General features: G+C 41.1%; 1 long non-coding RNA gene across 6 annotated transcripts; it reads left to right on the forward strand.

The window, feature by feature from the left end:
* Window positions 1-216: 216 nt before the first annotated feature.
* On the forward strand, window positions 217-27,756 carry LOC125168457 (uncharacterized). Of its 6 annotated transcripts, none has more exons than XR_007153151.1 (5): window positions 217-393; window positions 20,006-21,983; window positions 23,806-24,092; window positions 25,504-25,619; window positions 25,717-27,756. It is a non-coding gene; the product is annotated as an uncharacterized LOC125168457 (long non-coding RNA). The 6 variants fall into 6 exon arrangements; XR_007153146.1 differs by having other exon boundaries at window positions 218-393; window positions 25,773-27,756; XR_007153147.1 differs by having other exon boundaries at window positions 218-393; window positions 20,006-21,955; window positions 25,773-27,756.
* The last annotated feature ends 244 nt before the right edge of the window (window positions 27,757-28,000 follow it).

Genomic DNA, 28,000 nt, shown 5'->3' on the forward strand with positions numbered 1-28,000 from the left:
TGAGATGGAGAAGCACATTCAGGTCTTCATTCACTGATAACTCTGGTTTCAGAATAGGATTACCATATGGGGGGCACCTGGGTGGCTCAGTTGGTTAAGTATTCAACTCTTGATCTCAGCTGAGGTCTTGTCTCAGGGTGTTGATTGATCTCAGGGTAATGAAATGAAGCCTTGCATTGGGCTTCAAGCTCGGTGTGGAGCCTGCTTCAAAAAAAAAAAAAAAAAAAAAAAGGAAGGGGGAGGAGCCAAGACAGCAGAACAGCATGGAAGTTTTTTCTGTGTCTGGTGTCCATGAGATACCGCCAGACCAACAATAAACCATCCTGCACACCTAGAAAACTGATCTGAGGAATAACACAACAATCTGCACAACCTGAACCACGGAATCAGCAGGTACGTGGCGCAGAGAGGTGAACTGGGGGAGAGAGAAGCTGTGGAGGGCAGGGAGCCACTTTTGCGGTGGAGAGAGGATGGAGATGGGGCGGGGAGGGGGGGTGGGGTGGGGAAAGAATACGGGAAAAGCATCCCCCCCAACCCACAAGCAGCTGGAGAGAAAGTGGAAAAGTGGAAACAGCCACAGGGACTGAACTAAAAAGGGAGAAAGGAGAAAGGAGAGGGCTTAAATTCCATTAAGACTATAAACAGGGGGGGGGGCACAGAGTCTGAAACTCTGCAGCTCGATACCTGGTGGTGCTCTGATGGGAAGGGCAGATCCTCAGGAGCAGAGTGGGGCCCGGGGTTCTTCAGGCCACATGGGGAGAGGCGGTTCCCCTGCTGGGAGGACACCTGGTAGAGGCTGTGTGGGTCCCCAAAGGCAAGGCCCCAGTGGACCCGGGAGAACAGCCACATTCACTGGTGCTGGAACAAGGTCGTTAAGGGTGAAGCCTGGTGCCAGGTGTGTGTTGTGAGTTTCCATAGTCCCTGAAATGCTGCTGCTGCACTATCTCGCAAACCTTTTCTGGGGCGGGCTGGCACCTGGCCGCAGTCTCTTGGCTTCGGCAGCAGCAGGGTTCCGCGAATGTTCCTGGGTGTGGCCTGCACCGGCCAGTGCTCGGTGAGAACGTTCCGCAGAGGAGCCGAGCGGGTCAGAGCTGTGGTCCCTCAGAAGTAAGGGGTCGGTAAACATAGCCGCATCTGAGATAAAACACAGGAGGGAAAGACTGCCTGGGGCTTGGTCACCGACAGCGTAAAAGCGGGAGTGGTCAGAGGCCGAAGACAAAGGACGGGTGCACAATTGCACATCGGGGAAAACAGAGTTCGATACTAGCGACTGAGTTGCTGGGTGTCAGGGCCACTGTTCCCGCGCATGCGCATAAGTACCTACAAGCACCAAAGCAATCCTCCCCAGTAAGCTAGGCAGCGCCATCTAGTGGAGAACGGAGCCGTCACACTAAGCCCTGCCCAACTGGGCCAACCTCACTCTTCAGGAACACAAGTCTCTCCCCCTGCTTAGTTTATGGACTATAACGTGCTTCATAGTTTGACTTATAGGGGAAAACAAAGTAATTTCAGTAGTATTTCAGTCTATTTGCTGGAACATCTATTCAATTTTCTTTTTCTTTTTTTTCCTTTTTTCCTTTCTTTTTTCTTTTTTCTCTTTTTTGTTTCTTTTCTTTTTCTTGAATACAGAAAGAAATCATTTTTATTTTCAATTTTTATTAAAAATAGTTTTCTTTCATTTTTTTTACTATATTTTTATTTTTGTGTAAATTTTTTTCAAATTCTATTTTACTTCCATCATTTCATTTTAGTCTATTCAGTGTATTCATTTTTTCAAAATTTCAAACTATTTCCTTTTTTTTCTATTTTTCTTTCCCTTTTTTGTAATCTATCAAGCCCTTTTCAACACCCAGACAAAAACACACCTAGGATCTAGCATCATTTATTTGATTTGTGTGTGTGTGTTTGTTTTTAATTTTTTAATTTTAATTTTTTTAATTTAATTATTTTACCTAATTAATTCTTTTTCTCCCTTCAAAATGACGAAGCAAAGGAATTCACCCCAAAAGAAAGAGCAGGAAGAAACGACAGCCAGGGACTTAACCAACACAGATACAAGCAAGATGTCTAAACCAAAATTTAGAATCACAATAATAACAATACTAGCTGGGATTGAAAACAGATTATAATCCCTTTCTCTGGAGATAAAAGAAGTAAAAGCTAGTCAGGATGAAATAAAAAATGCTATAACTGAGCTGCAAACTTGAATGGAGGCCACAGTGGCAAAGATGGATGAGGCAGAACAGAGAATCAGCAATATAGAGGTCAAACTTAAAGAGAATAATGAAGCAGAAAAAAAGAGGGAGATTAAGGCAAAAGAGCACGATTTAAGAATTAGAGAAATCAGGGACTCATTAAAAAGGAACAACATCAGAATCATAGGGGTCCCAGAAGAGGAAGAGAGAGAAATAGGGGTAGAAGGGTTATGGGACCAAATCATAGCAGAAAACTTTCCTAACCTGGGGGAAGACACAGACATTAAAATTCAGGAAGCACAGAGGACTCCCATTAGATTCAACAAAAACTGACCATGAACAAGGCATATCATCACAAAATACTCAGGCAAGGAGAGAATCATGAAACCACAAGGGAAAAAAGTCCTTAATTTACAAGGGAAGACAGATCAGGTTTGCAGCAGACATATCCACAGAAATGTGGCAGGGCAGGAAGGAGTGGTGGGATATATTCAATGTGCTGAATCAGAAAAATATACAGCTAAGAATTCTTTTTTTTTTAATTTGAAATATATTGTCAAACTGGTTTCCATACAACACCCAGTGCTCATCCCAACAGGTGCCCTCCTCAATACCCATCACCCACCCTCCCCTCCCTCCTACCCCCCATCAACCCTCAGTTTATTCTCAGTTTTTAAGAGTCTCTTATGGTTTGCTCCCTCCCTCTCTAACTTCCCCCCCCCCCTTCCCCTACCCCATGGTCTTCTGCTAAGTTTCCCAGGATCCACATAAGAGAAAAAACATGGTGTCTGTCTTTCTCTGTATGACTTATTTCACTTAGCATAACACTCTCTAGTTCCATCCACGTTGCTACAAAAGGCCATATTTCATTCTTTCTCATTGCCACATAGTATTCCATTGTGTATATAAACCACAACTTCTTTATCCATTCGTCAGTTGATGGACATTTAGGCTCTTTCCATAATTTGGCTGTTGTTGAAAGTGCTGCTATAAACATTGGGGTACAAGTGCCCTTATGCATCAGCACCCCTGTATCTGTTGGGTAAATTCCTAGCAGTGCTATTGCTGGGTCATAGGGTAGATCTATTTTTAATTTTTTGAGAAATCTCCACACTGTTTTCCAGAGCGGCTGCACCAGTTTGCATTCCCACCAACAGCGCAAGAGGGTTCCCATTTCTCCACATCCTCGCCAGCATCTATAGTCTCCTGATTTGTTCATTTTGGCTGCTGTAACTGGTGTGAGGTGATATCTCAGTGTGGTTTTGATTTGTATTTCCCTGATGAGGAGTAACGTTGAGCATCTTTTCATGTGTCTGCTGGCCATCTGGATGTCTTCTTTTTTTTTTTTTAATTTTTTTTTTAACGTTTATTTATTTTTGAGACAGAGAGAGACAGAGCATGAACAGGGGAGGGGCAGAGAGAGGGAGACACAGAATCTGAAACAAGCTCCAGGCTCTGAGCTGTCAGCACAGAGCCCGACGCGGGGCTCGAACTCACGGACCGTGAGATCATGACCTGAACCGAAGTCGGATGCTTAACCGACCAAGCCACCCAGGCGCCCCCTGGATGTCTTCTTTAGAGAACTGTCTATTTATGTCTTCTGCCCATTTTTTCACTGGATTATTTGTTTTTTGGGTGTGGAGTTTGGTCAGTTCTTCATAGATTTTGGACACTAGCCTTTTGTCTGATATGTCATTTGCAAATATATTTTCCCATTCCATCAGTTGCCTTTTAGTTTTGTTGATTGTTTCCTTTGCAGTGCAGAAGCTTTTTATCTTCATGAGGTCCCAATAGTTCATTTTTGCTTTTAATTCCCTTGCCTTTGGAGAAGTATCAAGTAAGAAATTGTTGCGGCTGAGGTCAGAGAGGTTTTTCTCCTGCTTTCTTCTCTAGGGTTTTGATGGTTTCCTGTCTCACATTCAGGCTCTTCATCCATTTTGAATTTATTTTTGTGAATGGTGTAAGAAACTGTTCTAGTTTCATTCTTCTGCATGTTGCTGTACATTTCTCCCAGCACCATTCGTTAAAATAGCCAAGAATTCTTTATCCATCAAGGCTGTCATTCAAAATAGAAGGAGAGATAGAAAGTTTCCCAGGCAAACAAAAATGAAAGGAGTTTGTGACCACTAAACCAGCCCTGCAAGAAATTTTAAGGGGGACTCTCTGAGGGGGGAAAAGAGGAAAAAAAAACACCAAACAAACAAATAAAGACCAAAAGCAACAGAGACTAGAAAGGACCAGAGAACACCACCAGAAACTCCAACTCTACAAGCAAGATAATGGCAATAAATTCCTGTCTTTCCGTACTCACTCTAAACATCAATGGACTCAATGCTCCAACCAAAAGACATAGGGTAACAGAATGGATAAGAAAACAAGATCCATCTATATGGTGTTTACAAGAGACCCACTTGAGACCTAAAGACACCTTCAGATTGAAAGTAAGGCAATGGAGAACCATCTATCATGCTAATGGTCGACAAAAGAAAGCCAGAGTAGCCATACTTATATCAGACAATCGAGACTTTAAAATAAAGACTGTATCAAGAGATGCAGAAGGGCATTATATCATAATCAAGGGGTATATCCACCAAGAAGACCTAACAATTGTAAACATTTATGTGCCAAATGTGCAGGCACCCAAATATATAAATCAATTAATCACAAATATAAAGAAACTCGATAGTAATACCATAATAGAGACTTCAACACCCCACTCACAGCAATGAACAGATAATCTAATAAAAAAATCAACACGGAAACAATGGCTTTGAATGACACAATGGACCAAATGGACTTAACAGATATATTCAGAACATTTCATCCTAAAGCAGCAGAATATACATTATTCTCCAGTGCACATATAGACCATATACTGGGACACAAATCAGCCCTCAACAAGTGCAAAAAGATCGAGATCATACTGTGCATATTTTCAGACCACAACGCTATGAAACTCAAAATCAACCACAAGAAAAAATTTGGAAAGATAACAAATACTTGGAGACTGAAGAACATCCTACTAAAGAAGGAATGGGCCAACCAAGCAGTTAAAGAGGAAATTAAAAAGTACATGGAAGCCAATGAAAATGATAACACCACAGCCCAAAACCTCTGGGATGCAGCCAAGGTGGTCACAAGGGGGAAGCATATAGCAATCCAGGCCTTCCTAAAGAAGGAAGAAGGGTCTCAGATGCATGACCTAACCTTACACCTTAAAGAGCTGGAAAAAGAACAGCAAATAAAACCCCAAACCGGCAGAAGACAGGAAATAATGAAGATTAGAGCAAAAATCAATGCTATTGAAACCAAACAAACAGTAGAACAGATCAATGAAACCAGGAGCTGGTTCTTTGAAAGAATTAACAAAATTGATAAACCACTAGCCAGTTTGATCAAACAGAAAAAGAAAAGGACCCAAATAAATAAAATCAACAATGAAAGAGGAGAGATCACAACCAACACAGCAGAAATACAAACAATATAAGAGAATATTATGAGCAATTGTATGCCAATAAAATGGGCAATCTGGAAGAAATGGACACATTTCTAGAAACATATACACTACCAAAACTGAAACAGGAAGAAATAGAAAATTTGAACACACCCATAACCAAAAAGAAACCGAATTAGTAATCAAAAATCTGCCAAAAAAAAAAAAAATACAAGAGTTCAGGGCCAGATGGCTTTCCAGGGGAATTCTATCAAACACTTAAGGAAGAGTTAACACCTATTCTCTTGAATCTTGAAGCTGTCCCAGAAAATAGAAATAGAAGGAAAACTTCCAAACTCTTTCTATGAAGCCAGCATTACCTTGATTCCAAAACCAGACAAAGACCCCCCACTAAAAAGGAGAACTATAGACCAATTTCCCTGATGAACATGGATGCAAAAATCCTCAACAAGATATTAGCCAACCGAATCCAACAATACATCAAAAAAATTATTCACCACGACCAAGTGGGATTTATACCTGGGATGCAGGGCTGGTTCAATATCTGCAAAACAGTCAGTGTGATCCATCACATCAATAAAAGAAAGGATAAGAACCACATGATCCTTTCAATAGATGCAGAGAAAGCATTTGACAAAATACAGCATCCTTTCTTGATAAAAACCCTCAAGAAAGTAAGGATAGAAGGATCATACCTCAAGATCATAAAAGCCATATATGAAAGACCCAACGCTAATATCATCCTCAATGGGGAAAAACTGAGAGCTTTCCCCCTAAGGACAGGAACAAGACAGGGATGTCCACTCTCACCAATGTTACTCAATATAGTATTGGAAGTCTTAGTCTCAGCAATCAGACAACACAAAGAATAAAAGGCATCCAAATCGGCCATGAGGAGGTCAAACTTTCACTCTTTGCAGATGACATGATACTCTATATGGAAAACCCAAAAGATTCCACCAAGAAACTGTTAGAATTGATTCATGAATTCAGCAAAGTTTCAGGATATAAAATCAATGCACAGAAATAGGTTGCATTCCCATACACCAAGAATGAAGCAAAAGAAAGAGAAATCAAGGAATCAATCCCATTTACAATTGCACCAAAACCATAAAATACCTAGGAATAAATCTAACCCAAGAGGTGAAAAATCTATACACTGAAAACTATAGAAAGCTTATGAAAGAAATTGAAGAATACACAACAAATTGGAAAAATATTCCATGCTCCTGGATAGGGAGAACAAATATTGTTAAAATGTCGATACTACCCAAAGCAATCTACATATTCAATGCAATTCCTATCAATAACACCAGCATTCTTCACAGAGCTAGAACAAATGATCCTAAAATTTGTATGGAACCAGAAAAGACCCTGAATAGCCAAAGCAATCTTGAAAAAGAAAACCAAAGCAGGAGGCATCACAAATCCCAGACTTCAAGCTGTAGTACAAAGCTGTAATCATCAAGACAGTATGGTACTGGCATAAAAACAGACACTCAGATCAATGAACAGAATAGAGAACCCAGAAATGTACCCACAAACATATAGCCAACTACTCTTTGACAAAGCAGGAAAAAATATCTAATGGAATAAAGACAGTTTCTTCAGCAAGTGGTGCTGGGAAAACTGGACAGCGACATGCAGAAGAATGAACCTGGACCACTTTCTTATACCATACACAAAAATAAACTCAAAATGGATGAAAGACATAAATGTAAGATGGGAAGCCATCAAAATCCTCAAGGCGAAAGCAGGCAAAAACCTCTTTGATCTTGGCTGCAGCAACTTCTTACTCACCATGTCTCTGGAGGCAAGGGAAACAAAAGCAAAAATGAACTATTGCTACCTCATGAAGATAAAAAGCTTCTGCACAGCGAAGGAAACAATTAGCAAAACTAAAAGGCAACTGACGGAACGGGAGAAGATATTTGCAAACAACATATCAGATAAAGCGTTAGTATCCAAAATCTATAATGAACTTATCAAACTCAACACCCAAGAAACAAATAACCTAGTGAAGAAATGGGCAAAAGACATGAATAGACACTTCTCCAAAGAAGACATCCAGATGGCCAACTGACATATGAAAAGATGCTCCAAATGACTCATCATCAGGGAAATACAAATCAAAACCACAGTGAGATACCACCTCACACTTGTCAGAGTGGCTAACATTAACAACTCAGGCAACAACAGATGTTGGCGAGGATGAGGAGAAAGAGGATCTTTTTTGCACTGCTGGTGGGAATGCAAACTGGTGCAGCCACTCTGGAAAGCAGTATGGAGGTTACTCAAAAAATGAAAAATAGAACTACCCTATGACTCAGCAATTGCATTACTACATATTTTCCAAGGGATACAGGTATGCTGTTTCAAAGGGACACATGCACCCCAATATTTATAGCAGCACTGTCAACAATAGCAAAAGTATGGAAAGAGCCCAAATGTCCATCGAGGGATGAATGGATAAAGAAGATGTGGTATACACACACACACACACACACACACACACACACACACACACACACACACTGGAGTATTACTTGGCAATCAAAAAGAATGAAATCTTGCCATTTGCAACTACGTGGATGGAACTAGAGGGTATTATGCTAAACGAAATTAGTTAGAGAAAGACAAACATCATATGACTTCACTCATATGAGGACTTTAAGACACAGAACAGATGAACATAAGGGAAAGGAAGCAAAGATAATATAAAAGCAGGATGGGGACAAAACAGAAGAGACTCTTAAATATGGAGAACAAGCAGAGGGTTACTGGAGGGGTTGTGGGAGTCGGGATGGGCTAAATGGGTAAGGGGCACTAAGGAATGTACTCCTGAAATCATTGTTGCACTACATGCTAACTAATTTGTACGTAAATTAAAAAAAATAAAATAAAAAAAAAAGGATTACCATATGGTTGGGAAGACAAGAATCACAAAGAAAGATGAAATTGCAGAGAGGTGATATGGGAGCAGAAAATGCTGAAGGATTTCTTTATACAGCCCAGTAGAAATGACATATTAGTGACAACAGTGGAGGAAAACCATGCTTCAATAAGACAAACAAAAATTCGAATGAATAATGCTCAATGTGGAAAATTTGAAGATTGAAAGATAAGAGTAGAAATAAATCACAGACAATCCCACTACCCACAGGTAATCAGTGTTAATATTTTTATACATTTCCCTTTGCCAGTGCATATTTTTATGTTGTTTGTATTTTTACTATATATGCAATTTTGCTTTAAGTAAAACTTCAAATTGTGAAATAATTCAAACACAGAAAATACCAACATCAAATGTAGTGGTTTAGATTGGTGACAATAGAATGCCCCTTCACCCACTATAATAACATTGGCTTAGACAACATAGGCATTTATTTTTCCTTCACATTAAAGACACCTGTAGGTAGCTGGTCCAATGCTGCTTTGACACTCCTACAACATCATCTTTAGTAACTCAACTTCTAGTTATCTGCTGTGCCATTCCTGAGATGCCCTCATGCTTTCAATATGGCTGTTGGAGCTCTGGCAATCACATCCCACACCACAGGAATGCCTCTTCCTCTTTTAAGAGACTTCTGAAAAGTTTCCTACAACATTTTCATATCTTACTGGCTCACATTTAGTCATGTGGCTACATCTAATTGCATGGTGGGCAGAAAATTAAGTCTTTTATTCAAGGTGATGATGTATCCAGGTAAAAAATCTTTGCCACACCATGGAGCCACCAAACAGATTTAACATATGATAAAACTTGGCTAATTTGGATATGTTTTTAAATTTTTTAATATTTGAAATTAACAAATGAAGAATTAAAGATATAGATAGATTCTACTTTCATTGAGGATGTAGAGAGCTAGCAGTGCCACTCCTGCCCAACAAGAAAAGGCCAGACAAACTACAAAGTCATAACTTTTTTTGAATCCATTTGAGAATTGAGATTGGAGTGTGATAAAGTAGACTTCCAAGGAGAGACAGGGAGAGTCAGAATACAAGCACTAGGCTTCCCTTGGCAGAGCCTGGGAGGAAGAAACACTGGTACCAAGCTAGTCAGTAAGAAGTCAACTAAAATTTTCAATGAGTTTTGGAAGGCTTAATGTGGGTTACAATGATAGTATAGAAATCTTGGCATACCCAGACACAAGGGAAGCTTGTACTCTTTAGTAGGTTCTTCACCATGGACCTCTGTAGAGTGCTCACAAGAAAGATTGAGGCAAATAAGGGAGACCAGAAGAAGCTTGCCTGGGTTGTTTAGACCTTGAGGAGATTGGTCACCACTGCAGGAGCCTTTCCTCCTGTGGAACTAAATCTGTAAGCTGTTGAAAGAGGAGTGTTCACCCCCAGAAACACAGGTGAAGCCCCACTGTAGCTGGGGGAAAGGTAAAAGAAAAAAATCATTTTTATCTCAGGGAAAAGGGTAGAAAATAATTCTAAGCAAGAGTCCTAGACCAATATCATTAGTGGTTTCTTACTGGTAGGGAAGGTGCAGGAAGCTATCTCCTGAACAAGACCTTCTAAAGGTATAAAGCAGAGTTGTTTGCCATGGGGAAGAAGGACAGAATCACTAAGGATGTGACACTTCTGAGACCCAGGCATACATGACCTTCCAAGATAACAGAGAATTTCCTCTTGACCCCGCTCTCTCACCCTATTCAGGCTAGCAAGCACTGAGTAACAAGCAATAGCAACTTACCACTGGGGTGGGAACAAAAGTATCAAAGGAGAACTCCTGCATGGTGCAGGCACACAGGGAAGGTTGAAAGCTAAGACTGGAACAAAAATATTGAGAAAAATCCTCTGACATCCGACCCCCACACTAAGCACAAGGTAACACTAGAGGAATCTGAAGCCTGAAGGTAACCATAGGAGCAAACAAAACTCAAACCCTACTCAATATCTGACTAGGTCAACATGACCACCACACTAATGACCTACCAAAAGAAGACATGTGTCCATTTCCCAGCATAAATACTATCTACCTCAGTTGTTACTGTTCTAAACACACCGTCCATTCAATAAAAAAATTATAAGATATACATATAGGAAAATAACCCACTGTTAAGGCTCTAGTGGAAAATGTGGACAGCATGCATGAAAAGATGGGAGATTTCAGCAGAGAGATGGAAAATATAAGAAAGAGTCAAATAGAACGCCTAGAAATAAAAGCAAGGTAACAGAGATAAAGAATTCTGTCAATGAGCAGTTCAGGGGACTTTATGCTACCGAGGAAAGAATGAATGAACCTGAAGACAGGTCAATAGAAATTACCCAAATGAAAACAGGAGCCTTTCCTCCTGTGGAACTAAATCTGTAAGCTGTTGAAAGAGGAGTGAAAGAGAAAATAAAAACGAAAAAAATTAAAAAGGCCCAAGCATCCAAGAGTTATAGGACAATACCAAATGATCTAACATACGTAAAACGGAATCTTTGAAGAAGAGAGAAAGAATGAGGTAGAAGATATGGACAAAATTTACCACTCTTCATCCCATTTTCTTCCTTTTTTCCTTCCTTCATTTTCTCTCTCTCTCTCTTTTTCCCTCTCTCTTTCTTTCAGATTTTATTTTTAGTAGTCTCTATGACTTGAACTCATGACCCTGAGATCAAGAATCACATGCTTCACTGACTGAGCCAGCCAAGCACCCCATCCCATTTTGTTTCTGTTCTCACCAGTAATCATGTGTCCTGAAGCTAGTGTGTATCCTTCCCATCATGTTTTCATACTTCTTAGTATACCTGGATGTGTCTGAAACAATATATGGTATCATTTGTGTTTTCAAAATAGATAGAAATGACATTGTGGTATCTTTCTTGCAATTTAGTTTTTTTAATTATAAAATTAATATTGGTTTAACTACTATATAATATCCCACTGGTTTATTTATCCATTCCCCCAATGATGGAAAAATAGGTTTAATTTATAATATTATAAACAATGTTGCAATTAATATTTTTGCATATGAAGTCTTGTGAACATGTGACTTCCATAATTTCTTCCCCAGCATGTAATTCTGAGTTGAAAACAAGCAGTTTTGAATATTACATAATGCCATTAAATTGTTCATTAAAGCAACTGACTTGATTTACACTTCTGCTAGCAATGAACAGCACTGTTTTATTCCGACATGTTCTCACTTAGTATTATCGGACTCTTACTTGTTGCCAAGTTATGGGTGTAAAATTATATTTTAATGTTGTTTTCATTTTCATTTCCCCTGAATATTTTCAAAAAAAATTTTTTTTAATGTTTATTTACGTGACAGAGAAAGAGAGAGATAGCGCATGTGAGTGGGGAGGGACAGAGAGAGAGGGAGAGAGAAAATCCCAAGCAGGTTCTGTGCTGTCAGCACAGAGCCCAATGTGGGCTTCAATCTCACAAAGTGTGAAATCATGACCTGAACCAAAAATCAAGAGTTGGATGCTTAACTGACTGAGCCACCCAGGCGCCCCTCCACGGAACATCTTTTTTATATGTTCATTGGATGTTTCTGTTTCTGTTTATGTAAACTGCCTGATCATATCCTTTGTCCATTTTAATATGACCGTCTTTAAAATTTTTTTGTAATATTTCTTTATCTTAGTCAATTAATCTTTGTTGATTATACGCTTATCTATGGCTGTCTTTTTTTTATCCAGAGGTTATAATTGTAATTTGTAAAATGCACACTTTATGGTTTGTGTTTTTTTTGTGTGTCTTATGAATTGCTTTCCTACTGTAGTATCATTAAGTTACATTTTCTTATATTTTCTTCCAAAAGAGCTAGAAATACTGTTTTTCACATTTGCGATTTGTTTTATGTGAGGTAGGGTCTAATTTATCACTTTCCGCAAGATGCCAATTATCCCAGTAGTATATGTTAAATTGTGTTTTCTTTCCCCAGTGGTTTCAAATACCACTGCTGTTGAGTTCCAAGTTACCACCGATATGTGGGTGGGTCTGTTTCCAGTGTTCTTGTTCTGCCAGAGGTGTCTGGGCTCGCTGAAAACACAGCTGTGAGAAATGAGGTTTTGAGGAACTTCGATTCCCAGCGAACATACTGGGCATAGACTCAACATACTTGGACCACTTCCAAAACACTACAGATTGTCCCTGTCACTAAGTACAAGGTGCAAGTCATGTGCTGGAGACGTGAGTGCGATTCCATGCTTTTGGGAAAAAGGTAAACGGAACGTTAGCCTGTCCTGGTCCTATATCCCACTCCCTCTTTTCCTCTACCTTTATCTGAATTGCTGAAATTTTCACCATAGCCTAGTTATTAAAAAGTAAGCCATGTGATAGAAGAGGCAACATACCTACTTATCAGAGTAGGAAATGGGTTTAAGGAAATAGAACAGTTTCCTTTATTTTTATTTTTTTTCTCATAGGGTAATAGAATGGGAGACTAGAAGAAATCTTTGAGATCGTCTGGTATATTTCTAAATGGGTAGAGAAACCCATGAAAAGATGCCTGGGAAAGTATATATTTATACCAGTTGTTCCAGAATAATAATCAACATTACCTTCTTTCAGAATCAAAACGTCTTGGTTTGGATAATAAATTATATGATCATCCTATTGCTGAGAAAACAGATTCCTATCAGTTAAAGGATTATGTTAAAACAATGTTTTTATTAGTCACAAATGGATACTGTTAACAACAGATTTCCTTAATGCTTCCCATGGGAAATATATTCAATTGCAAGTATATCTAAAAATTTTTCTTAGTAAGTATGATGTGAATTTGAGGTCTGGACTAAAAATACACCTGGGAAAGCACAATTAATATTTAATTGGTTTGAAGACACAGAATGCGGTAATTACATGGTTGAAGACAGAGCGAAACTATACTCTAGGGGGTCTAGTCACCTACAGTTCCTCATACAGGTATTGCAGGTGCTGTCATGAGGCTGAACTTCAAGTCCCTTGACTGTTTATTGCTCTTTCTATGCTGCTTTCCTTGACAGTTTATATCGTAGGGTCTGGCAAAATGCTAGACTGAGCTAATATATACCCCTACCTTCTATTACAAATGTATAGAAATGTTGGATATACTATCTATATATGTAGTTTATCCAACATGTGTATACACACACATACATACATACACACATATAAACTACATGTATAATTCATAAAAACGCATACATACAATTCACACACATTCTTATATATTTACATAAAAATAAAGGTAAAGAAAAAAAATAAAGGTAAAGAATGATTTCTTATGAAGAGCCAAAAAAATCAGTTAACCAGAAAGGAGTACGTTGGTAAATGTAAGCATATTAAAGACTTTTCTATTTAACAAAAGACAACCATTAAGAGAGTGAAGATACGGGGGCGCCTGGGTGGCTGAGTTGGTTAAGCCTCCGACTTCGGCTCAGGTCATGATCTCACAGTTTGTGGGTTTGAGCCCCGCATTGAGTTGTGCCAAAGGCTCAGAGCCTGGAGCCTGCTTCAGATTCTGTGTCTCCCTCTCTCTCTGCCCCTCCCCTGCTCATGCTATCTCTCTCTCTCAAAAATAAATAAACATTAAACAAATAAAAAAAAAAGAGTGAAGATACATGCTACAGAATGGGAAAAGATATTTGCCCCACACCTAATTGACAAATTAGTTGGAGTCAGTAGAAAAAGTCAACCAAAGAATTGAACAGGGACTTTGGTAAAAAGAGGAAGCCAGCCAAGGTCATTCTCTGTCTCCCTCTCTAACTCTAGATGAATGTAGGTGAGGGGTATACAGATGCTGAGCATACTTTTCTTTTAACATACTGGAAAATTTAAAATAAAACATTGGGAAAAATAAAAACAAAGCCACACTCAAAGAAAAAAAATAAGATTCCCAGATGACACACATGAAGAAGAGAACTCAGGAGGAGAGCAGAAAGTGTACCAGCTAATGCTACAGCGACTTAGGGAAGACCAGATTTTGATATGAGCCCTGGGAACTTGGGGCTGGGGACTGAACTCCCCTGGAGTGACAGGAAGCATGTGACACAAAGAACTACTTCATCCAAACCTCCAGATAAAACCAGATTGCAAGGAATGGCGGTTTTCTCCAAAAAAGGGACTGGAAGAATCTTCCCAGTATCCTAAGAAAGCAGCCAGAAAGCAGGTCTCTGTCTGACGTTCTGGGTAGAGAAAAAAATCTCTCCTGAAGAACTAAAACAGCATTCCTGTGCCACATGTGAATGTTGAGTCCAAATGTTCTGTTAACTACATTATAAATGTTTATTTATCTATCTTCATTTTTGAGACAGAGAGAGACAGAGCATGAGCGGGGGGAGAGGCAGAGAGAGAGGGAGACACAGAATCAGAAGCAGGATCCAGGCTCCGAGCTGTCAGCACAGAGCCGGACGCGGGGCTCGAACTCGTCAACTGCGAGATCATGACCCGAAGCAAAGTCAGACGCTCAACTGACTGAGCCCCCCAGGCACCCCATGTTAATTACATTATAGATAGCCTGGCTTCAGACAGACGAACTCTCTACCGTATTCAACAGAAGCAAATATAAAGCTACCCTAAAGGGATACTTTCATAACCTAAGGGGCATGACGTTTCCAGTAAGTATTAAGTCATGGTAAAAAAAACGACAGTCCATGTAAGGAAACCATCCACCATGAGGAATAATTACTAGGCACAACGTGGGGAAGGGTTAGTACCTTAAGGACTTAAAATCGTATACTAATGTGAAAGAGAAGGTAACTTAAGAATCCTTAGAACAATCAAATAGATTATAGCGGAAGAAGGGGATACTATAAGAAAAGATACATTTGGAAAATATATCTTTTTTTTTTTTTTTTTTTTTTTTTTTAGGTAGCTTTCATGCCCAGCATGGAGCCCAATGTGGGTCTTGAACTCATGACCCTGAAGTGAACACCTGAGCTGAGGTCAAGAGTCAGAGGCTTAGGGTGGCTCAGTCGGTTAAGCGTCCGATTTCAGTTCAAGGCATGGTCTCACGGTTTGTGGGTTTGAACCCCACATCATGTTCGGAGTCTGGAGCCTGCTTTAGGTTCTGTGTCTCCCTCTCTTTGCCCCTCCCCAACTCACACTCTGTCTCTCTCAAAAATTAATAAACATTAAAAAAAATTTTTTTAAAGGAGTCAGATGCTTAACTGACTGAGCCATGAAGGCACCCCCAAATGAAACTTTTAACAATTAAAAATAGAATTTCTCAAAAAAAAATAATTTTCTCGTTGAAATTAGAAAAGCCCTCTGTGGACGGGATAAATAGCAGGTTATACACGTCTGATGAAATAATTAGTGAACTGGAAGTTTGTTCTGAGGAAATTGCCCAGAATGCCACAGAGAGATTACGAAATGGGAAAGATGAAAGGAAGCTGTGAGGTGGGAAGAGAATGATCACGGAATGAGGCACACTGACACGTGTCCAACTGAAGTTTCAGAAGGACAGAAGAGAAAGAAACTGGGAAAAGCAATATTTAAAATGATGACGACAGAGAACTTTCCAGAAGAATAGACAGGTCTAACTGGAGGTGAAAATGAGATTCTTTTGCAGTTTCAGCCGGATCGAAAGATGGAGAACAAGTCAATAGGTGACAAGGGTGACTCAGTTTCAAAGTTAGCTTCTTGGTCACGAATGCAGGCCACACTAACAGATTGCAAAACTGGTTCTGACAATATGAGTCAGTTCCTGACTTTGGACCTACACACAACATGAAAGATGAAGAGGCTGGGAGAGGGAATTGTTAGCAGTTACCAATAGGCTGTATTTTCATGACCATTCACGGAGGAGGAGCAAGTCGTCGTGTCCCCCTATTTCAAACCGAGCAGTTGGATGTGGCCCCCTGTTTCAAGCTGAGAGAAAGTGACCTCAGTGGTGCTGCTTGGCAGGCCTGACATGTGTTTCCTGAGGTTGCAGGATCCTACGGAGGATGTAGGACTCATTCCTGAAGAATCTAAAACCAAGAGGCCGTGGTAGGGCCACTCCTGCCTGGTAGTGGAGAGACAAGCGGTGGCTGCCCTGTGTGGACCGATCTGCACTTCCATCAACGGTGGGCAAAGATGTCTGCTTTCCAAGCAGTGGAAGGGAAGATGTGAATGTGAATACATTTATAGTTTGAAAATTATACTGGACCTGGGGAGCCTGGGTGGCTCCGTCGGTTGAGCCAACTTTGGCTCACATCATATCAGGATTTGTGAGTTTGAGCCCCTCAACAGGCTCTGTGCTATCAGTTCAGAGCCTGCTTCGGAATCCTCTGAACTCTCTCTCTCTCTGCCCCTCCCCTGTGCTCTCTCTCTCTCTCTCAAATAAATAAACATTAAAAAATTATACTGGACTAGCCCCCAATTATGTCACTGTTAGGTTATTATTCGAGATTTCATGTAGGAATGGGGAAGGAACTGCAGAGAAAGTTTGAATGGACTGAAGAAAAGAATGAAATTAACTTTTTCTTATACCTTTCTGGGTCTAGCTTCATGAAAACACTGTTTGTGTTTTTTTAATGTTGATTTATTTTTTGAGAGAGAAACAGAGTGTGAGCCAGGGAGGGGCAGAGAGAGAGGGAGACACAGAATCCAAAGCAGGCTCCAGGCTCTGAGCTGTCAGCACAGAGCCCGACACGGGGCTCTAACCCATGACCCATGAGATGATGACCTGAGCCAAAGTCAGACGCTTTGACCAACTGAGCCACCCAGGTGCCCCATGAAAACACTAGTTTAATATGAATCTTTAAATTGTGGAATTACAAAGGTCACAGATAATATAAACTTAACTTTCCAGACGAGGATGTATAACCTGAATCTAATGAAGAAACATTAGAGAAACCCCAAATGAGGAACATTCTATTTAAAAATTTGGGAGGGGCATGTAATAAAATGGTCCATGTGATAAAAGACAGAGAAAGGCTGCGTAAAGAGTTTGGAGTATTGAAGGCTAAAGATTCATGGCAGCTAATCAATATCTAAGACTAGATTGGATTGTGTACTTTGGGGGTAGGGGAGATGATGCTGTACAGGGCATTACTGGGTCATTCAAAAAAAAACAGAGTAAGAATTGAAAGATTAAATACAATGTATCATTTTTAAAAGTTTATTTATTTGAGAGAGAGTGAGGGAAAGAGTGAGCATGAGCAAAGGTGTGTGTGTGTGTGTGTGTGTGTGTGTGGTGGGGGGGGGGGGGAGAGAGAGAGAGAGAGAGAGAGAGAGAGAGAATCCCAAACAAGTTCCATGCTCAGCACAGAGCCCCATGCAAGGCTCCATCTCAAGAAGTATGAGATACTGACGTGAGCTGATATCAAGAGCTGGACACTTAACCGACTGACCCTCTCAGGCACCCCAGTACAATGTATCATTCTTAAATTTACTACAGTTGATAAGTATACTGAGGGCTATATAAGAGAACGTCCAAGGAAATATATAGTAGAGTATTTAGGGGTGAAGAGCATGATATATATGACTTACCTTCTTCAAATGATTTGGGAAAAATGTGCGTGTGTGTGTGTGTGTGTGTGTGTGTGTGTAAAGAGAACAAATAATAAAACAAATGGAGTAAAATGTTGACAGTTGGTGAATTTACATAACAGTATATGAGTATTCTTGTACTATCTTTATTTTGCACATTTTCTTTAAATTTGAAACTGTTTTCCAACATTCGAAAAACAAACACAAACAAATAAATAAGGAACCAGAGAGACAAAACAGATTGTCCACGGAGGAGATTATGTTGTGGACAGCAGAGTTCTCATGAACAACAGTAGAGGCCAGAGGTGAAGGGATGTAGCCTTCAGTATTCGGTGATTTTTATCCTAGCTAAACTATCATTCAGGGGGCATGGGGCAAATAAAACATTGAGAATATAAAAATACTTACATAACAGTTAATTTTTTTTATTTGTAAGTAATCTCTACACCCAATGTGGGGGTTGAACTCACCACCCTGAGATCAAGAGTCGTATAATCCACTGACGGGGCCAGTCAGGTGGCCCCAGAATACTTACATGATGATTAAAACAATCACTCACTGGTTCTTGCTGAGTCACTAAAGGGTGGGCTTCAAGGAGAAAGATACAGTTCAGAAGAAAGAAGGGAGAAGTAAGGATGCAAAGTTCAGCAAAGCAATTAGTAAGTGTGAGCAAATCTAAATAAACTGTGATTAAAAATTTTTTTTTAATGATTTTATTTTTGTGGTTCAAGATGTGGAATTAATACTTTATTTGGTTTTACTTTTTAAATAATTTTTTAAGGTTTACTCTTATTTATTTTTGAGAGAGAGAGAGAGCACACAGGAAGGGCAAAGAGAGAGGAAGAGAGAGAGAGAGAATCCCAACAGGCTCTGCACTGTCAGTGTGGAGCCTGATGTAGGGCCTAAATCCTCGAACTGTGAGATCATGACCTGAGCTGAAATCAAGAGTTGCGCACTTAACTGACTAAGCCACCCAGGGGCTCCAGGAACTAATATTTTAGACAGCAATAACATGAAAGATGGGAGAGGATGATTCAGAGTGAAAACATTTTAATATCCTAATATTTTCTTGATGGTAACCATGCAGTGTTAATGATTTAAGATAAAAGAAACAGAATCTGTAATTTCTTAGATGGTTAGAGGAAACTAAGATGATAAAGAAAACATGATACTCACCATCCCCCCACCCCCATACACCATCCAAAGGGCAGGAAAGGAAAGGCATAAATAGAAAAAAACACAAAATAAGAATGGTGGAAACGAATTCAAATATATTGGTAATCACAGGCAATGTAAATATTCATGGGATGGAAAAGCACAGAAGTCAAAACAAACGAACCAGATCTGCCTGGGTACCAACAGCAGCCTCAGAAACATTGTACTTGATGCACAATGTGTTAGGATACACACAATTTGGAACCACTTTGTAAAATACAAAGTGACACAAAACAATGTTATTTATTGTTTGTGGATATAAACACACGTAGCAGCACAGGGAATGGAGTAATGCACGCCAATTTAGTGACGATCTCAGGAGAAGAGGAGAGTGGAGGGATGGGGGAAGGTGAGAGAGTGTCCCTAACTTGATCTGCAATTTATTTTTCCTTAAAAGAACAAGTCCAAAGCAGTCACGATAAAAAGCTAACGTGGGACATGTGGGTTGTGGAATGTGGGTGTCTGTTTTATTAATTTCTGGACTTCTCTATATATTTAAAGTAATCACTCAAAAATATGAACCCTCTATATTTTATATTTAATTCCATTTTTCTGAGGACATAAGGAAGAAACAGTGCTGCTCTCCTGGAGCTCGTTTAGGTAAGGATGCAGGTTACTCTGTTTCCCTCCCCTCCCAGATTCGTGCTCTGTCCTGCCGAGTCCTCCTTCTGTAAACAGAACTCCACCAACCAGTCTTCCTCTCTCTGCTAACAGTATTTCTTGCTCTTGTCTCAACAGGCCCTGGGGGCGGTGACCGCTTCTCACCTTTGCTGGACTCTGGATGTCTTACCGTACCTTGTTTGTTCCCTTGACCCTGCTGGAAACTCAGAGAACAGTACCTTTGTTAAAATGCTTGCATTTTAACCACCTGGGAAGACACAAGAAGACATTGTGAAAAATCAAAAACAATTCGCTTTTGTTTTTGTTTAGTTTATAGAACTTCTTTGCTGTGGATGAAAAGATTGATAAGGTGACCTTCTCCATGTCCCAGCCTATTTGCACTATCTGAGCACGTGTGGTGGACAACTTGATGAAAAGAGATCACGACTGACATACACGGGGAGAATTGCTCGTGTGCCAAAGATCTTACAATTCCTTGAATGGTATCAATTGTGTTTTATGATTTCCTTGTTCATCTACTTAATTAATTTTGATTGAGTGGTGCTCTGCCCCAAGAATTGTGCCAGGTAATGGGGATACATTACACGCTTCAGTAGACAGGGCAAACCTGAGATGGGGTAAATTCTAACGGAAGCAGAGAGTGCTATGCGGTACCCAGGAGGGTTATCCACCCAAATCCTGTACCGTAAGATATGGTTTCCCAAAGGAAGTAACATCTAATCTGAAACCTGAAATTTATGTACTAGTGAGCCAGATTATGGACAACAGCCGGTGGTAGGGAATGAGTCTTAGTTTTAAGGTATTCTGGGCAGAGAGAAAAACAACTTGGGCAAAGACCAGCAGGGGATAAAAAGCATTTGGGAAATTAAAAGCATACCTCTTGGGTTAATGTATGGATTGCAGGAGAGGAGGAGAGTTGGGGCAGGAGAGGAATGCAGAGGTCAGATCACAAAAGGTCTTACAAGTAAGTTTAAGGATATGAGTGTTATTATGAGGTCAGTGAAAAGCTGTTAAATCTTGTAAAGTGGGTGGTGTATAGCAAAATGATATTTGCATTTAAGAAAGATTTACCCTGAGGATGAACTTGAGATAAGTAAGTGAGATATCTTAGTAGGTTCTCTGGAGTAACCCAGGCCAGAGATGATGAGCTGGGTTTGAGACAGTGAGGCTGGACAGAGTGGCTGCAGCAGAAAGGATGGCTCACGCGGGCCACCTGAACCCATCCTGTCACAGTTAGGCAACTGCTGTCATTATAGCACAGCCCTGCAAAATGCAAACTGTCCTCTCCTTGTTGGCCTTTAACCAGACTGTGAATGCCCTGCAGGCAGGGAATATTTTGTGTCCATCTCTGTGTCTCTAGGACCGCAGCGGTGCTCAGGGAATGAATGTTCTTGAATAAGTGGATCTCGGCAACATCGTGTTTTTTGATACAATGGTTACCCTCATGACTTCCAGACCCAACACTGTTAGGAGAGTTCTATAATGATTGTGAAGTCAATGTCTAGGGCTGTTTCAGAGGCACATGAAGGCGTGAGTGCTTTAACTCAGTTCTCTGTGCATATTGAAACGTGCAGGCTGTTTTTCCCTGACTCAGTTCTCTTGTGCCATCTGCTGGGATGAGCATTTCACAGCACACCAAAGCGAGATGGCCAATGAAGACAAGCCGGAAAGCTCCGTGGGAGTAGTAGCAGACAAAACCCTGGACAGCCTTACAATTTAGCTGGAGAAACAAGTCTTGTGCCCACGCAGCAATCCCTGTGCAGTGAACCTTCCCAAGATGTCCTGGGGTGTTTTCCCCAGACAAATATCCCTTTCTACCGGTTTGCGTGCAGACGATCTTAACTTTCTACATTCTTCTTCAGCGTTTGCGACAACTTTACCATACGAGACGTTAGTATTGTTACAGGCTTTGAAATGAGGAAAGAGAAGCATGGAGATTGAAATAAAATGCCAGCTCTGAGCTGGCCGGGTGGCCGGTCAGAATAACTTTAAACAAGGAGCCGAGTCAGAACTGAAGCCTGTTTTACTCCCTGGTGCACACTGGACTCACAAAACATCCCAGACAAAGTAAGACAGAGGTCAAGAGGGGGCAGAGGTAAGCTGCTTGGTTGCAGCATGGGCAGGGCGGGTCAGGCATGGAGCTGAAAAGTCCTCAGTGCACTTACAATGCCGTTGTTGGTGCAGGGGCTAGAGGGGCCGGGGGAGCAGCGGGAACAATTCTCCTGCAACGTGTGTTCCCCAATGACAGGTCAAGGGCATGTCCCCAAGGGAACAAAATTTTGTAATTCTATGAAGATTGATAGAGCTTGCGCCTAGGCAGTACCGAAAACCTTTGGGGGACGTTGTCAAACAATAGATATTGCTATGGTGGTTGACGTGTAGTTAAAACAAAGAAACTAGCACACCATCCTCTTCTCGTTGAAACTTAAGTTATTCCTATATAAATATATGCTTGTATAAACATACAAATATATTCTTGGTGTCAAAACACCCAGCTCAGGTCATGATCTCATGGTCATGGGATCGAGCCCCTCGTTGGTCTCTGTGCTGAGTATGGAGCCTGCTTGGGATTCTCTCCCTCTCCCTTGGCCCCCCTCCCCTGCTCTCTCTCTCTCTCTCTCTCTCTCTCTCTCTCTCTCTTTAAAATAAACAAAAATAGGGGCGCCTGGGTGGCTCAGTCGGTTAAGCCTCTAACTCATTTTGTTTTCTTTAATTTTTATTTATTTTTGAGAGAGACAGTGTGAACGGGGGAGGGGCCGGGGGGGGTGGACAGAGGATCTGAAGCAGGCTCCAGGCTCTGAGCTGTCAGCACAGAGCCTGACGCGGGGCTTGAACTCACTAGAGCTCCATCTGACAGTACCGTGAACTTCTTGAGGGGGAAGATTGCCTGTTTTTAATCTTTAGTCTGCTACATTGTATAGAATGGTCAGTGTCTATTTAAAAATGAAAAAAAAATTTTTTTCATTTTATTTATTTTAGAGAGTAGGGGAGAGGGGCAGAAGGAGAAAGAGAATCTTAAAAAAAAAATTTTTTTTTTAATGTTTATCTTAGGGAGGGGGAGGGGCAGAGAGAGGGAGACACAGAATCCGAAGCAGGCTCCGGGCTCTGAGCTGTCAGCACAGAGCCCGATGTGGGGCTTGAACTCATGAACTGCCAGATCATGACCTGAGCCAAAGTTGGACACTTAACCAACTGAGCCACCCAGGCGCCCCAAGAAAGAGATAATCTTAAGCAGGTTCCACACTCAGCAGGAGCCTGATGCAGAGCTTGATCCCACGACCCTGGGATCATGGCCTGAGCCAAAATCGAGTCATATACTCAAGGATGGACTAAGCCACTCAGGTGCCCCTACTTAGAATAAAAAAATTAATTACAGATATCTTTACTATTTACACACAGTTAAATTTCTTTTTAATATTTATTTTTGAGAGAGAGAAAGAGAGTGTACACACCTACAAGCAGGGGAGGGGCAGAGAGAGAGGGGGGCAGAGGATCTGAAGCTGGCTCTGTGCTGACAGCAGCGAGTCTGATGCAGGGCTCACACTCACAAACTGTGAGATTGTGACCTGAGCCGAAGTCAGACACTTAACCGACTGAGCCATTCAGGCGCCCCGATATTTGTACAGAGTTTAGAAATTCAAACAACAAATGAAAAGTTGATAAACCTTAACCCACCCCTCCCCATCTTGGTACTAATCTCTGGAAGGAAACAACTCTGTTTCAGTTTTCAGGTCTCTGAGTATTAATCTGCTTCTCTAGATAATAAACACCCACCACTACCCAATCAATCTTATAGAATATTTTCTATTAGTTTTTGCTTTGGTAGAATTTAGTTCTCCTCTCCCGTCACCCACCTTTCTGCCTCCGTTGGTTGCCATCCTCACCCCTCCCTATCTCTATGCCCATTGGCTTTGCAGACCCTCCCTCCTTTGTGACTCACCCTTTGACTGCGGGCCCAGCCATGTGATATCCTTTGGCTAATGGGATGTTTGTAGACACGATGCAGTCAGGGATTAGAGGATTGCTTGTGAGGTGGAATCTGCTCTCTTGTACCTCTGCCGTCACCTGATGAGCCTGCTGGTCTCCAGAGAAGGATAAAAGATGTGGGGCAAAGCTCTTCCAGTGGACTCCTAGACCCACAGAAGGAAGCAAAGCTATCTAGCCAGACTGCGCCTAGGTCAGCTGAACTCCAGCTCATTTGCAGGTGGGCAAGTGGTAATAAATGATTGTTGTATTAAGCTGCTGAGTTTTGGGGTAATTTGTTACTCAGTGATAGCTAACCAATATACACACCCAACTCCCCTGCCCTGTTCTCCTCCTCCTCCTCCTCCAGTTATATCCTCATTTTTGTTCCTCTGCTGTTACCATTTTAACCCTCTTCATTCCATTAGTTGTTGGTGGGATCCCTTCTCTCCCCATTTTGTATGATAACTTTATTCTCACTCCTCTTCCACCCCCTCACCACTTTCCGACTCCTGGTTTCCATCAACTATACCTTAGCTTTCACACTGGGAGGTTTACATTCATTAACATTTTGTCCATAGCAAAAATTTTGGACACTTGCTGCTTTCTAAGTCCATTATGTTCCTGTGGAGGAAAATGGAGAAAAGATTATTTTAGAGAGCCAATTCACAACTTCTTATGAACTGGTGTAGTGTGTTTTCCTTCTTTAAAATCAAAGGATCCTGGATTAATATACCTTCAGTCCTGTCAAAGCTCCTGAAGACTGTAATGTAAGGAGAAGGGAAGGGAGGGTTGACTGTCAGAATATTACTGTGCATTGAGTTAGGTTGGGCTATTAGTGAAGATACTAGGAAATAGAGTGTTTCCTGTGTTGACAATACATTTCAGTTGTCACACACATTTGTGCTACTAGCAGATGACTAGGTGATGGCAGTTTAATAAAACACTTGGACTTTACAAAGGTCTTTAAAAAATTTTATTTTAACGTTCATTTATTTTTGAGAGACACAGAGACAGAGTGTGAGTAGGGGAGGGGCAGAGAGAGAGGGAGACACAGAATCCAAGGCAGGCTCCAGCTCTGAGCTGTCAGCACAGAGCCTGACAACAGGGCTCGAACCCACAAACTGTGAGATCATGAGTGGAAGTCAGATGGTTAACTGACTGAGCCACCCAGGCACCCCCAAAGTTCTATTTTAACTAATAAAAATAAATTAAACCAACTTGGGCGTTGTGCCCAGGAAATCTGTATGACATATAATTGTAAGAAGAATACTATCTATTGATACCTTTGACCACTGATTTTTACCAGTTACAATGAAAAATTGGAGGTGAAAATGTGTAGATATTTTATAAGATTTGGGCTTGGAGGTGGTGATGTTAGAAACTGGAATTCTCAATCTGTAGGAATGCTATCCTTGGGTTTTTGGAATCTTTTAGATCTTTTCCGACCCCTCCACACCTACAAGGGACAGGGAATGGAATGCGTTGACTTCTGTCCCAGGACATTGGCTCCTTTTATTTTCCTCATATTCTCTGGAATCATGAAGAGAGCACCGGTTGGGGGTTAGGCAGTTTTAGGTCAGAACAGCCGTGTTACCACATGTTGGCACGTGTAAAGGTGGGCAAGTGCCTTAACTTCTCTTAATTTACAGTTTCCTCAACTGATGAAAAGAAATGCATACCTTCTAAGTCGTGCTGTGAAGAGTAAATAAGCTAAGGTATACAAAGAGCTTCACACTCCTGAATCAAAGAGGATACATAACAAAAGGTAGCTGCCTTTGTTATCATCCTTATTCATCAGCTTGAGACACAGATTTCTTTTAATATTTAACTGAAGTCATTCTATTATCCCGGACTGCTTACAGTGAGAATGTATCTTTTCTTTTCCTGCTATCCTCTTTCCTGTGATGACTCCCACCAGAGGTACTCCAAGATTCCTGGATACTATCGTCTTCAGCAGAGAAAACCCGGAAAACCATGGTGCTCAGGATTTTTGACTGTCGTTGCTGGTCCTGCCACACGGTGTCGCTGTTGAGACAGACAACCTTGCCCCGCTTGCCATCCTCCTGGCCCAAGCCCAGCGACCTTAGGGGAAAGAGGCAGGCACCTGTGTGGAACTATGGAACGCAGTGATCTGAGAACAGCTGCTGTACCCTATTTCAGCATCCTGGAGAGATCACCTCTATTTAGGTACCTGTGTTGGAAGCAAAGCTGTAGGACTATCACGTGTGCAAGAGGCAACTTGACCCCCACACATGCTGCCCGTGCCTGGGGCTCAGTCCTGCTGCCTCGCTTACTTCTCAGATCTTTCAGAGATACATCCGGAAGCTCCGTGATAGATAGCTTCTTTGCATGTGGATGGTCACCACCTTGCTCAAGTAATTAGCATCTTCCCCCTGGCAGTATTGACTAGCAGGTTCCTGCTACAAAGATGCCCTTGTAGGAGAGCCGCTGTGCCAAAAAGTTGGAAAACCCATCCTTCTGGGGGCACATCTCTGCACAGATGAATTCCTTGGGCCCAGATGCCTCTGTCCACACTCATGCGAATAGGCCGCAACCAGGAGACAGACAGCGCTGAAGAAATGGTGGATTCATATCAGCAGCTGACTCCTGTCACTACAGCCAGACCTCAGGTCTGGTCTTTAAAAGTAAAGAGGGTGCCTGCCGTGGGAAGGATGCTCACAAAGAGATACCCAACATAAACTGTCTAATCCAGAGAGCAAGTTGCCAGCTTAGATGTACAATATGAGTCCATTTTCGCTATTTTTTCTTTTATACTTTTCTATTGCCTGAATTTATTTTAATAACGTGTGTGCATCACTTTTGTATGTAGTAAAAATGATGAAGATTAAAAAACATACCCTATTCTGCTGGCATACTGGTCAGGAACAGAGCCTTCGGCTGAAGGAACAAGTATGGGGATACTGTGGGGACTGCTTTTGGAGAAATTGGAAAACCTGTATCATCAAAATAATTTTCAAAGTGGTGAACACAGAACAAAATCCATAAGGAAATGTAAAAGTATGTCGTGAGCTGGCCCTTTCTTCCTTAAAAGGGTTCTAGAAAGATCAAAACAATATCGAGTTGTTAAGTCCACCATACCTTATGGACAACAGCAGAATCAGGTGAGAGCACATAGCATTTCTGCTTATGTTGAGCCAAGAGTAATTCCTTTGCCTCCTCTGCAGGTAGGGTTCCTTTTTCTGTTCTTCCTTTTGATCAAGTGGCTGGTGACTATATCCTCTCCATTTGATTATGCCTCCGTGATGTGTAGCGTCTAAGTAGCATCCATTATTCACCTAGGGATTAGAAACCAAGGAAATGAGAGAAAATGATATTTAGCGGCTACTACAATGTATTGAGCAGTGACTCAAAAGTACTGTGATGTTACTGCCCTGTGGCCTAATGGCCTTGGCTCCATGAAGGGTTAAGAGAAAATCCAAAGATGCTGGTCTTTTTATCCCCCCAGTTCATTTTTAAAAATAGGCTTTATTTTTTGTGAGCAGTTTTAGATTCATAGGAAAACAGAGGAAGGTCCAGAAAGTTCCCATGTACTTTTACCCCCATATTTGCATAGCTCCCCTATTATCAACATCTCCCACCAGAGGTACAGTTGATGAACTTACATTGGACACATTACTATCACCCAAAGTCCATAGTTTACATTAGGGTTCACTCTGGGTGTTGGACATTTCGTGGGTTTGGACGTGTGTATAATGAGATGTATCTACCACGATAGTATATACAGAGTAGTTTCACAGCCCTAAGAATCCTTTGTCCTCTGCCTTTTATCCCATCCTCCCCCTTAAGCCCTGGAAACCACTGATACTTTTACTGTCTCCATATCTTTGCCTTTTCCAGGATGTTGTATTGTTGGAATCATGCAATAAATAGACCTTTTCAGACTGGCTCCTTTCACTTACTGATATGCACTGAAGTTTCCTCCATGTTTTTTCATGGCTTGATAGCTCCTATCTTTTTTATTGCTGAACAATTTTCCATTGTCTGGATGCACCACAGTTTATTTACTGGGTCGCCAGCAAAAGGACGCCTTGGTTGCTTCCAAGAGTTGGCAATTATGAATAAAGCTGCTATAAACATCTGTGTGAGGGTTTTTGTGTGAATGTGTTTTCAGCTCCTTTTGATAAA

The sequence above is a fragment of the Prionailurus viverrinus genome, chromosome B3 (assembly GCF_022837055.1).
Source record: "Prionailurus viverrinus isolate Anna chromosome B3, UM_Priviv_1.0, whole genome shotgun sequence".
NCBI classification, from domain to species: Eukaryota; Metazoa; Chordata; class Mammalia; order Carnivora; family Felidae; genus Prionailurus; species Prionailurus viverrinus.